Genomic DNA, 13,214 nt, shown 5'->3' with positions numbered 1-13,214 from the left:
CTCCATAGGGAATTGAAGTTGATAAAGCCAAGATTGAAGCTATTGAGAGTTGGCCGCAGCCCAAAACGGTCACACAAGTGAGGAGTTTTCTTGGCCTCGCTGGATTCTATAGGCGTTTTGTGAGAGATTTCAGCACCATTGCTGCACCTCTCTACGAGCTTACAAAGAAGGATGTGCCTTTTGTTTGGGAAGAAGCCTTCACGGTATTGAAAGATAAGTTGACACATGCTCCTTTCCTCCAACTTCCTGATTTTAATAAGACTTTTGAGCTTGAATGTGATGCTAGTGGAATTGGATTAGGAGGTGTATTATTACAAGATGGCAAACCTGTTGCATACTTTTCTGAAAAAATGAGTGGGCCTAGTCTGAATTATTCTACTTATGATAAAGAATTATATGCTCTTGTTTGGACTTTAGAGACATGGCAACATTATTTATGGCGCAAAGAATTTGTTATACATTCTGATCATGAATCTTTGAAACACATTAAAAGTCAAGCAAAACTGAATCGTAGACATGCTAAATGGGTTGAATTCATTGAGACTTTCCCATATGTCATTAAACACAAGAAGGGTAAAGAAAATGTTATTGCTGATGCATTATCTCGTCGCTATACTATGCTTTCACAACTTGACTTCAAAATATTTGGTTTGGAGACCATCAAAGATCAATATGTGCATGATGCTGATTTTAAAGATGTAATGCAGAATGGTAAAGAAGGAAGAACATGGAACAAGTTCGTTATTAATGATGGCTTTGTGTTCCGTGCTAACAAGCTATGCATTCCAGCTAGCTCGGTTCGTCTTTTGTTGCTGTAGGAGGCGCATGGAGGAGGATTAATGGGACACTTTGGCGTGAAGAAGACGAAGGACGTACTTGCTATACATTTCTTTTGGCCATAGATGAGACAGGATGTTGAGCGTTTTGTTGCTCGCTGCACTCTATGTCAAAAAGCTAAGTCACGACTCAATCCTCCTGGTTTATATATGCCTGTGCCTGTACCTAATGTTCCTTGGGACGATATATCTATGGACTTTGTTTTAGGTTTACCTCGAACAAAGAAGGGGAGGGATAGCATATTTGTTGTCGTGGATAGGTTCTCGAAAATGGGACACTTTATACCATGTCATGAAAGCGATGATGCTGTTAATGTTGCTGATTTGTTCTTTCGTGAAATTATTCGCTTGCATGGTGTGCCAAATACTATTGTTTCAGATCGTGATACTAAATTTCTTAGCCAGTTTTGGAGATGTTTATGGGCTAAGTTGGGGACTAAACTGCTTTTTAGTACTACTTGTCACCCCCAAACTGATGGACAAACTGAAGTAGTCAATAGAACATTGTCTACTATGCTTAGGGCTGTTTTGAAGAATAATAAGAAAATGTGGGAAGAATGCTTGCCTCATATTGAATTTGCTTATAATCGTTCATTGCATTCTACTACTAAGATGTGCCCTTTTGAAATTGTGTATGGTTTCCTACCTCGTGCACCCATTGACTTGTTGCCTTTTCCATCTTCGGAGAAGGTTAATTTTGATGCTAAACAACATGCTGAATTGATCTTAAAAATGCATGAGTTAACTAAGGAAAACATTGAGCGTATGAATGCTAAGTATAAACTTGCTGGAGATAAGGGTAGAAAACATGTTGTCTTTGCACCTGGAGATCCAGTTTGGTTACATTTGCGTAAGGATAGGTTTCCTAGTTTGCGCAAATCAAAGCTAATGTCACGTGCTGATGGTCCTTTTAAGGTGTTAGAGAAAATAAATGATAGTGCATATAAACTTGAGCTGCCTGCAGATTTTGGGGTTAGTCCCACTTTTAACATCGCAGATTTGAAGCCTTATTTGGGTGAGGAAGATGAGCTTCCGTCGAGGACGACTTCATTTCAAGAAGGGGAGGATGATGAGGACATCAATACCATTGTTACACCCACAGCCCCTGCTGCTATACATACTGGACCAATTACTAGAGCTCGCGCACGCCAATTGAATTAGCAGGTACTTCCATTTCTTGGTAATGATTCTAATGTTCATGAGAATATGATGCTGCCTAAATTGGATACATTTGTTTTGCTTACAAATGAAGGGCCTGGCATGGATAAGAGGGATGAACACTGGAGCAAGACCGAGCCTGGAGATGATGGCATGCGCAAGGGGAACAAGAACGGAGTTACAAGTGATGATTTCAGGACTTTGAAACCACCATAAGGAGTGCATGAAGCCTTGGACGAAATATACAAGATGCCTCTTCATAAATTTTGTCCAGAGGCTATTCTAGGTGTTGCGTCACCTTATTATTAGGCCAGGCCCATGTAATTTCGAAATACTTAAGTATAGGCTATTTTTAAAGTCCGTATGTGTGGGGAAACAAGAGTTAGGGTTTGATTCGGAACCCTCCCACAAGGGCCACGAAATTCCACCTTATTCCTCCATATATACAGCCCTTAGGGCATCGTTTAGACTTTGGGTTTAGTTTAGATCAAAAGTTCGCCATAGCTGCAACTTCGCGTACTTCTTTTGTGTTCAACGACCAGACAAAGGCGTCACAGAACCCCACCTTGATCAATAAAGTTTTCCTCTTATATTCACAATATCCAGATTGCAATTTTAGTTTCTTGCTTGTTCTTCGTTTGCCTGCAGGAAACAGACCTTCGTGGTGAGGTTGATCGTGCTCCGACATGGTCAATAACATCTCGGAGTTGGTTTAGCGATTGCTAAGGCGCGACGTCCTTGCATGTTCGTAGTCGGATCGTCAAAGTCGACTTCCTCCAAAATGATAGCCACCATCTCATCGAAAGACGGGACACCTTTGCCTCTATCAAGTGGTATCAGATTTCCAGGTTGCTCGCTGAGATTTTACAGTTTTTCGTAGTTTAGATCGAGTCTATTCTTCATACCTACAGTCCATGAAAAAGCCAAAAAAATTAGGGTTAGTACATCATATCCGAACCCTTGCATAGTGTTTTCAGTATTTTGCTTTGTTGAATTTGCGGTTGCATTGTCGTGTCAAGTTGCTGGTCTTAGCGTCTAGTTTCCCTTAGAGTTTCAAGTTCTATTCACAAGTTGTCACGCCGCCGCCGCACCATCATCACCGTTCCTGCCATATACCACCACCAACAACATATTCCTTACCGCTGCCATATACATCTACCCGTCCACCACCAATCCGAGTCCACATATACATCCGCATGTCCACCACCAATCCGAGTCCACATATACATCTGCCTGTCCACCACCAATCCGAGTTTTTTCATATTAGGTTTGTTTTCACAATCCTTCTATTTTCTGTTTCGTGTTTCCTTACCTGAATCGGTCTCGGAAGAAAAAAAAGAGTCTGGAGACCCCCGGGCAGTTTTTAGGCCAAAATTTCGGTGACCGAAAATATTTTTTCCCTATCCTATTTTTAGGCTTTTCTGAGTCTTTTGAGACACTCGCCATCATAGTGATTTTTTGTCGCACTTTTTCGTCGTCGCTGCCCTGATTTCCAAATAAAATAGTCAAAAATAATTCGTTCCCATCCTGTCAGTTTGACCTGGGAAGAGTTTTGAGACACTCGCCATTATAGTGATTTTTCGCAAAAAAAGGAGGGCAAAAAAAGAGCGCAAAAAAAAAACAGAGCGAAAAAAAAATTCCAGAGTGTGCTGTTCCCTTGTTTACGTGCAACGCCGTGATTTTTTTAGTGTTCTAGGCTCGCGTCACTAGCACGGTCTAGCCTAGAACCAGCACAGTACCGTTGTTGAGCGTTTATTCAACTTTGCATATCTGAATTGATTATTGCTGACCCTTTTTGCTACCATATTATAAGCCTTCCTAGCTCCACATACATCTACGTCCTGCGTTTGACTCTCCCTGGTAATCGCTCTATCCAAGCTTTGAGAGTTTTGAGTACAACGGTTGCCGATCACCGCCTGCTGCTAGGTAAGAACTGGTAAGAATTCGATATTTGCTTGACGGATTTGTGACACCCACCACCACCATTTTCTAGTAGTCTGTAGGATCATATTCTTGTGTGTCTCTATTGCTGCTAACCATGGTAGGGTCACAAGTCAATCAAACTGACTGGGAGAACATGACGAATAAGGAGTTGCATGATAAATTTTAGCAAATGATGACTGAACAAGTGCAAGATATGCTGAACAATTTTGAAGAGGCCATGGATAAGATACCTCGCCTTGAGAAGACGTTCGAAACAAAGCTTGATAACAGATTTGATGAACTGCTTGCGCGTCTTCCACAACCACCACCGGTTGCACCTGCCGCACCTCTGCAACAACAACGACTACCTCCACGTCGCGAAACAGCCCTTCGCCGAGCGAGCCGTGTCCCTCTTGAGCCTGGCCAAACTGTTGGTGCTGCTGTTGCTACTTCTGTGGCTCCTGCGGCTGATGAGGAGGAGGATGATTATGCGGGAGATTACGAGGATGAGGTTGATCAAAATCAGAACTACGTGCAACCACCAGCACCACCAGCACCAGGTCGTCCTCATGCATATCATCGCAACAGTAGGGATGCACCACCACATGAGGTACGAGATCGTGACCATCTTCCTAAACTGAAATTGAATATTCCACTACCAGGTTGATCGTGCAACCACCAGCACTGATAGAGGCAAAGGTGTCCCGTCTTTTGATAGAGGCAAAGGTGTCCCGTCTTTCGATGAGATGGTGGCTATCATTTTGGAGGAAGTCGACTATGACGATCCGACTACGAACATGCGAGGACGTCGCACCTTAGCAATCCCTAAACCAACTCCGAGAGGTTATTGACCACGCCGGAGCACGATCAACCTGACCACGAAGGTCTGTTTCCTGCAGGCAAACGAAGAACAAGCAAGAATTTAAGATTGCAATCTGGATATCACAAATATAAGAGGAAAGCTTTATTGATCAAGGTGGGGTTCTGTGACGCCTTTGTCTGGTCGTTGAACACAAACGAAGTACGCGAAGTTGCAGCTATGGCGAACTTTTAATCTAAACAAAACCCGAAGTCTAAACGGTGCCCTAAGGGCTGTATATATGGAGGAAGAGGGGGGGGGGGATTTCGCGGCCCTTGGGGAAGGGGTCCGAAACCAACCCTATCTCTTGTTTCCCCACACATACGGACTCTAAAAACAGCCTATACTTATGTATTTCGAAATTACATGGGCTTGGCCCAATAATAAGGTGACGCAGCACCTAGAATAGCCTCTGGACGAAATTGATGAAGTGGCATCTTGTATATTTCTTCCAAGGCATCATTCACTCCTTATGGTGGCTTCAAAGTCCTGAAATCATCACTTGTAACTCCGTTCTTGTTCCCCTTGCGCATGCCATCAACTCCATGCTTGTTCTTGCTCCAATGTTCATCCTTCTCCAAGCTAGGCCGTTCATTTGTAAGCAAAACAAAAGTATCCAATTTAAGCAGCATCATATTCTCATGAACATTAGAATCATTACCAAGAAACGAAAGTACCTGGTAATTTAATTGGCATGCGCGAGCACTAGTAATTGGTCCATTATATGTAACAGTAGGGGCTGTGGGTGTAACAATGGTATTGATGTCCTCATCATCCTCCCCTTCTTAAAATGAAGTCGTCCTCGACGGAAGCTAATCTTCCTCACCCAAATAAGGCTTCAAATCTGCAATGTTAAAAGTGGGACTAACCCCAAAATCTGCAGGTAGCTCAAGTTTATATGCATTATCATTTATTTTCTCTAACACCTTAAAAGGACCATCAGCACGTGGCATTAGCCTTGATTTGCGCAAATTAGGAAATCTATCCTGACGCAAATGTAACCAAACAAGATCTCTAGGTGCAAACACAACATGTTTTCTACCCTTATCTCCAGCAAGTTTATATTTAGCATTCATACGCTCAATGTTTTCCTTAGTTAACTCATGCATTTTTAAAATCAATTGAGCACGTTCTTTAGCATCAGAATTAACCTTCACCGAAGATGGAGGAGGCAACAAATCAATTGGTGCCCGAGGTAGGAAACCATACACAATTTCAAAAGGGCACATCTTAGTAGTAGAATGCAATGAACGATTATAAGAAAATTCAATATGTGGCAAGCATTCTTCCCACATTTTCTTATTATTCTTCAAAACAGCCCTAAGCATAGTAGACAATGTTCAATTGACAACTTCAGTTTGTCCATCAGTTTGGGGGTGAAAAGTAGTACTAAAAAGCAGTTTACTCCCCAACTTAGCCCATAAACATCTCCAAAAGTGGCTAAAAAATTAAGTATCATGATCTGAAACAATAGTATTTGGCACACCATGCAAGTGAATAACTTCACGAAAGAACAAATCAGCAACATTAACAACATCATCGCTTTTATGACATGGTATAAAGTGTGCCATTTTCGAGAATCTATCCACGACAACAAATATGCTATCCCTCCCCTTCTTTGTTCGAGGTAAACCTAAAACAAAGTCCATAGGTATATCCTCCCAAGGAACACTAGGTATAGGCAAAGGCATATATAAACCAAGAGGATTGAGTCGTGACTTAGCTTTTTGACATGTAGTGCAGCGAGCAACAAAACGCTCAACATCCCGTCTCATCTTTGGCCAAAAGAAATGCGTAGAAAGTATATCCTCTGTCTTCTTCACGCCAAAGAGTCCCATTAGTCCTCCTCCATGCCCCTCCTGCAACAACAAAAGACGAACGGAGCTAGCTGGAATGCATAGCTTGTTAGCACGAAACACAAATCCATTGTTAACGACGAACTTGTTCCATGTTCTACCTTCTTTACAATTCTGAAATACATCTTTAAATTCATCATCATGCACATATTGATCTTTGATGGTCTCCAAATCAATATTTTAAAGTCAAGTTGTGAAAGCATAGTATAACGACGACACAATGCATCAGCAATAACATTTTCTTTACCCTTCTCGTGTTTAATGACATAAGGGAAAGTCTCAATGAATTCAACCCATTTAGCATGTCTACGGTTCAGTTTTGCTTGACTTTTAATGTGTTTCAAAGATTCATGATCAGAATGTATAACAAATTCTTTGGGCCATAAATAATGTTGTCATGTTTCTAAAGTCCGAACAAGAGCATATAATTCTTTATCATAAGTAGAATAGTTCAGACTAGGCCCACTCAATTTTTCAGAAAAGTATGCAACAGGTTTGCCATCTTGTAATAACACACCTCCTAATCCAATTCCACTAGCATCACATTCAAGCTCAAAAGTCTTATTAAAATCAGGAAGTTGGAGTAAAGGAGCATGTGTCAACTTATCTTTCAATACCGTGAAGGCTTCTTCCTGTGTGGTACCCCAAACAAAAGGCACATCCTTCTTTGTAAGATCGTTGAGAGGTGCAGCAATGGTGCTAAAATCTCTCACAAAACGCCTATAGAAACCAGCGAGTCCAAGAAAACTCCGCACTTGTGTGACCGTTTTGGGCCGCGGCCAACTTTCAATAGCTTCAATCTTGGCTTTGTCAACTCCAATTCCCTGTGGACTAACAACATAACCAAGAAAAGATACTCGGTCGGTGCAAAAGGTGCACTTCCCAAGGTTACCAAACAAACGTGCATCACGTAGAGCAATAAAAACAGCACGTAAATGTTCCAAATGTTCTTCCAAAGATTTTCTATAAATCAGTATATCATAAAAATAGACTACCACAAATCGTCCAATGAAAGCACGTAAAATTTCGTTCATTAGTCTCATGAAAGTACTAGGTGCATTAGTTAACCCAAAAGGCATGACTAACCACTCATATAAACCAAACTGAATTTTAAATGTTAGTCTCATGAAAGAACAGATTTTTTTATTGTGGTTGTCGGAAAAACCTCAAACAAATGACAGCTCACAAACATCGCATCTAACGTAGGCATATAACAGGGGTTGGGTCTTCTAAAGGTCAATAAGTCTTCAACGTCGCCAAACTTTTCAAGTCTTGTTAATGTCTCCGATGGCTTCTTCCAATCATGCTTGTCCTTCTCAAGTTCTTTTTGCCAAATCATCTCTGTTGACGCGAAGTCTCTCGTGACGTCCTTTAATATTTCTGGAGTTGCGCTCCAACTTCTGGGTCTCAACCTCCTTGACATGAACCATGATCCTACTGTCCTTCAGTTCCTGACGGAACTTTGATGTCTCAAGGTTTTGCTCCTCTAGCTTGGCTACTTTCAATTTCTGGGTTCTGAGTTCTTCACGAAGCACTTGTTTGTCAAATACAGCTTCCTGCAGGTCCATCCTAAACTTCTTGATGTAATACTCCAGATCCTGGTGATACACCGGCTAAGGTTAAAACTTCGTCTTGCTGATAGGTGCTCCATCAGTTTTCTACCATCCAATCCTTCCATGCATCTGCATGCTTAAGTCCGCACGGTGACAATAGCATAAGCGGACGATAACATCATGGATAGCCGTGTTTATGCCCATGTTACTGCCATGAGCTTTCATTCCATAACTGATATCTCCTGTCTTTGGGTTTCTTAACAAAAACTTTGAGTTTCTAACTCTCCATGTTTCGGTCTGTCTCCGATACACCTTGCTCTCAAGTATTGACAGCTTCCATAGTCTGCCAAGTTCCATAAGGGTAACCTTCCTAGGTCATACACATCTGGCAATTCTTCAGAGCCTTCAAATTCTCCCAGTCTTCGGAGTCTTCAACCATTGTAGTTTCCATTATCATAATGCATGGTAAAATCCTCTTTATTCCAAATGGTCTTGGTTGTCCGATATCTTGTACTACTTGAAGTGGTCTTATCCGTCGAATCTTCGTGTGGTCAAAAGGGGAAAGGGATATGGTCTCACTAAAAGGGAATATTTAAATAAGCTCAGAAAAGGAGAGAGGTAAAAGATCTTTTTGAAAAGGAAAGTTTTTGAGAAAATCCATCCTATGGGCTTGCCAGTTTCTAGGGTCACGTCCTATAGTCAACATGTGCTCTGATACCATCTTGTAGCGACCCGACCCGAATGGATCAAGTCTCTGTGCTTTAGTGTCATCCCTGGATCGGTATGCTGACACACACAGTACTCGAGGATTTATAACAGAGGTAAATCACATGTATAAAGTAACGTAAATACTATTACCTCAATCCAGATAGCGGAAGTAACAAGGTTGTGGATTCCCATCAACACCAACGGCAAAGTTGAGTGTAGAAATCGTAACCCTAACGAATCACTTACTCGTCGTAAGATATCCTGCAACATGAAACGTTGCAGCCCGAAAACGGGTCAGCACATGGAATATGCTGGCAAATTCACGCCATAGAGAAATGATGAACAAAGGCTATCACTACATGCATATATGGCTGGTGGAAAAGCTCTATGGTTATAATGTTTTTGCGAAAAGCCAATTTTTCCCTACTTCAAAGGAATAAATTTTATTTAACTATCATGGTGGTTGTGAAACATTGAGATGGTTGACAGCATCTCAATCCCGATTAAGTATCATCATTAACCCAACAATATTAATTAAAGTAACATGATGAGATCAACGGAATAATCCAAGAACTAGATACTCAAGATGTCCATAACCGGGGACACGGCTAATCATGATTAGTTTGTACACTCTGCAGAGGTTTGCGCACTTTTCCCCACAAGACTCGATCGCCTCCGCTTGCTTCTCGCACTGGATGATGTTTGAGAAACGGATGACCGAGACACAGTCTTTCAGGAACAATCACTCTTTACTCCACGTGGACCGATACACCTACTTTCCCCTACATCTGCTAGCCCACCTCTTCAAGAGATCATGTAACCTACTCAACTATGCTAGAGCCCATAATAGCTTGTGGCTGCACACGGAAGTTTCTAGCATGAATAATCTTATGATCCCTTTGAGCCTGGGTGGCGGTCCTTATACAGACAGACAACATTGGATTCTCCAGGTGCCTCAATCCACCCAGATGTGAGTTTTAGTTGCCACCTTAGGTAAACCATTATTAACAATCTCACATCTGTCATGAATATCTCTCAAAACCAATCCACGTCTACGAGCATAGCATGGCAATATAATAGCAACGTAGAAGTAACTCCCAAGGGTTTGATAAGAAAACAGGTAATAGGTACTACCTCAACTACTTCCCAAAATCCCACAATTTAATTAGATCCTAATCATGCAATTGTTTGAGGAATAGATCTAATGCAATAAAACTGGGTATGGAAAGTATGATCAAAGTGTTACTTGCCTGCAATGTTGATGAAGATGGCTCGCACTCAAAACTTTTGATAGATCTACTCGTCACACTCTGGTCAATCTATCGTAAGCAAGCAATAGTAACCACACATAAGCAATCACTCAAAAGATCGAGAAGAACGAAGAAGACACTTCGGAAAACATCAAAACCAAGCAAATAACTCTTGCAACATAAAACAATTTCTAACAGTACCAAAATTATGTAAATTTGGCCTTATCAGAAAGTTTAGGTCAAGAGCTTCGCTTTGCAAAAAGAATCAACTCAAACGGAGTTACGGAACTTAAGTTATGAACAAAAGAAGTTTGAATACAAATCTGTTTGAATTCAAATTTTAAAACTTTCAAAAACATGTTTAAGTTGTTTTACTGGATAGAGGAGATCATAACGAAGAAGTGGGCGTTGGTTTCGTTGGATTTGGACAAACGAGTAAAAAGTTATGAGTGTTTGAAAACCAGGGGCTATTCTGTAAGAAAAACAAATTGCCACTAGGTCCCTGGCCGAAAATAACAGAAAAAGAAAAAACTAAATAGTGAACGTTCGTTTATAGGATCTAAACAGTGGACGTTCGCTGTTTAATAAAACCTAAAAAAACAGATCTAGGTTTTCTTAATAAAACCAAAACGAATAAAAAAATAAACCGGGGTGGTTCACGGTTTATACCGGTTGGTTTTCATCGAAAACCGGCGGTTTTCGGCGGCGGATCGGGTCCGGCGAGGTCGGGGCAGTGGCGTGCTCCGGCGACGGCGGCGCGCGGGCAAGGCGAGGGCGGCGAGCTTCGGCGCGGCGGCGGCAGCGGGCGGAGGGAGCGGCGCAGGCGACGGCAGCGAGCGGCTCGGGTGGCGGCGGGCGGCGCGGTGCAGCGGCGGCGGCGGCGGCGAGATGCGGGAGCGGGCGGCGGCGGGAGCAGAGGGAGAGGCGGGGCCCGGGCGGCGCTATTTATAGGCGTGGGAGGCGAGGCCTGCCGTGGGCGAGGGGCAGCGACGGTGTGGCGGCGCCGGACTCCGGGAGGAGTCCCGGTCGGGGACGACGGGCGAGGCGGGGCGGCGCTGGGCCTTGGCCGGGCTTCGGCTGGGCCGGCCCAGTTCGGATAGAATTTTTTTATTTGTTTAATAAACAGAGAAAGAAATAATAAAACAAAAGAAAATGAAAATATTATACAGGCATATAATATATCAAAATTTTTAGAATTTTTTTTCCTACCGCGTGAACATTTTTGTAAAGTCAAATAAAATCCACACAAGTTTTAATAAATCAAACAGTGCTACTGCCTTAATAAAATCCAATAAAAATCATTTTAAAAATACCAAAATGATTTCAAATTTATTTTTCTCCAATTTTCTGATGTAGGGAATCATGTTACCCTATTTTCTGTATATTTTTATTTTGGAGAAAAATAATTTGAATAAGACTCAATTAACTCCAAATTAAAAATAATTTCCAAAAGGACTTTGAATTTAATCCTTGGAAACTCCCAACTCATATTTCATATGTTTTGAAGAAGTCATTTTATCTTCTCTCATGAAAATCATTGAGTTGCTTGAAGTTTCTGAATTGGAAATATTTTCAAATGATATTCAAATATTTTCAACACCCCCTTTCATTTAAATAAATGGAAGAAGTCATGTCATCTTCTCTCGAGGGTTTTGTGATGAAAAGAATTTGAATTCATGGAGATCATAAAACCAAAATGAAAGTTTGGGAAAGTCCTTTTATTCCCTCTCATTTAACTTTCAAAAGATTTCGAATTCCACTCACTTTCAGTCAATGTAGCGACCAGACCTCAAATGGTCTGTGCTGCTGTGCACCAGTGTCATCCCTGGATCAGTAATGCTGACACGCACAGTACAAATGGAGGATTTATAATAGAGTAGCAATCACACACTTATTACATCGAATATCTCCGAAGAGATTAAGTATGATAAACATGGCTTAAGGCCATCTAAAAACGATAACAGCGGAAGACTTGGAAGATAAGTGAGTCCATCAACTCCAGCGGCATCACTGAGTATAAGACCACGACCTAAGGCACCTTACTCGTCGTCTGAAAAGTCTGCAACATGAAACGTTGCAGCCCGAAAACGGGTCAGCACATAGAATATGCTGGCAAAGTAACACATAGAGAGCAATGAACAATAATAATGCTATACTACATGCATATATGGCTGGTGGAAAGCTCTACTTCAAAGGAATAAAGTTTATTTAACTATCATGGTGGTTGTGAAACATTGAGAAGGTACCTCCAACTCAATCCCAATTAGGTGTCATCATTAACCCAACAAAATTAATTAATAGTAACATGGTGATGAGATTCAAATGATAATCCAAGTACTAGATACTCAAGTTGTCCATAACCGGGGACACGGCTAACCATGATTAGTTTGTACACTCTGCAGAGGTTTGCGCACTTTTCCCCACAAGACTCAATCGCCTCCGCTTGATTCTCGCACTACAGGATGTTTGAGAAACGGATGACCGAGACACAGTCTTTCAGAAACAATCACTCTTTACTCTGGATGGACCGGTACACCTACTTTCCCCTACATCTGCTAGCCCACCTCTTCAAGAGATCCTGTAACCTACTCAGCTATGCTAGAGCCCATAATAGCTTGTGGCTGCACACGGAAGTTTCTAGCATGAACAATCTTATGATCCCTTTGAGCCTGGGTGGCGGTCCTTATACAAACAGACAACACTGGGTTCTCCAGGTGCCTCAATCCAACCAGATGTGAGTTTTAGTTGCCACCTTAAGTTGAACCATTTATAAACATCTCACATCTGTCATGAATATCACTCAAACCCAAATCCACGTCTACGAGCATAGCATGGCAATATAATAGCAACGTAGAAGTAACTCCCAAGGGTTTGATAAATAAATCAGGTAATAGGTACTACCTCAACTACTTCCCAATACCCACAATTTAATTAGATCCTAATCATGCAATTGTTTGAGGAATAGATCTAATGCAATAAAAACTGGGTATGGAAAGTATGATCAAAGTGTTACTTGCCTTGCTGATGATCCGCAAAACCTAGCGAGTCGAAGTAACAAGCGGCACACTCCG

This window comes from Aegilops tauschii, chromosome 1, assembly GCF_002575655.3.
Source record: "Aegilops tauschii subsp. strangulata cultivar AL8/78 chromosome 1, Aet v6.0, whole genome shotgun sequence".
Lineage (NCBI taxonomy): Eukaryota > Viridiplantae > Streptophyta > Magnoliopsida > Poales > Poaceae > Aegilops > Aegilops tauschii.
The sequence above is the reverse complement of the archived record's forward strand: the minus strand, read 5'-3'. Positions refer to the sequence as shown.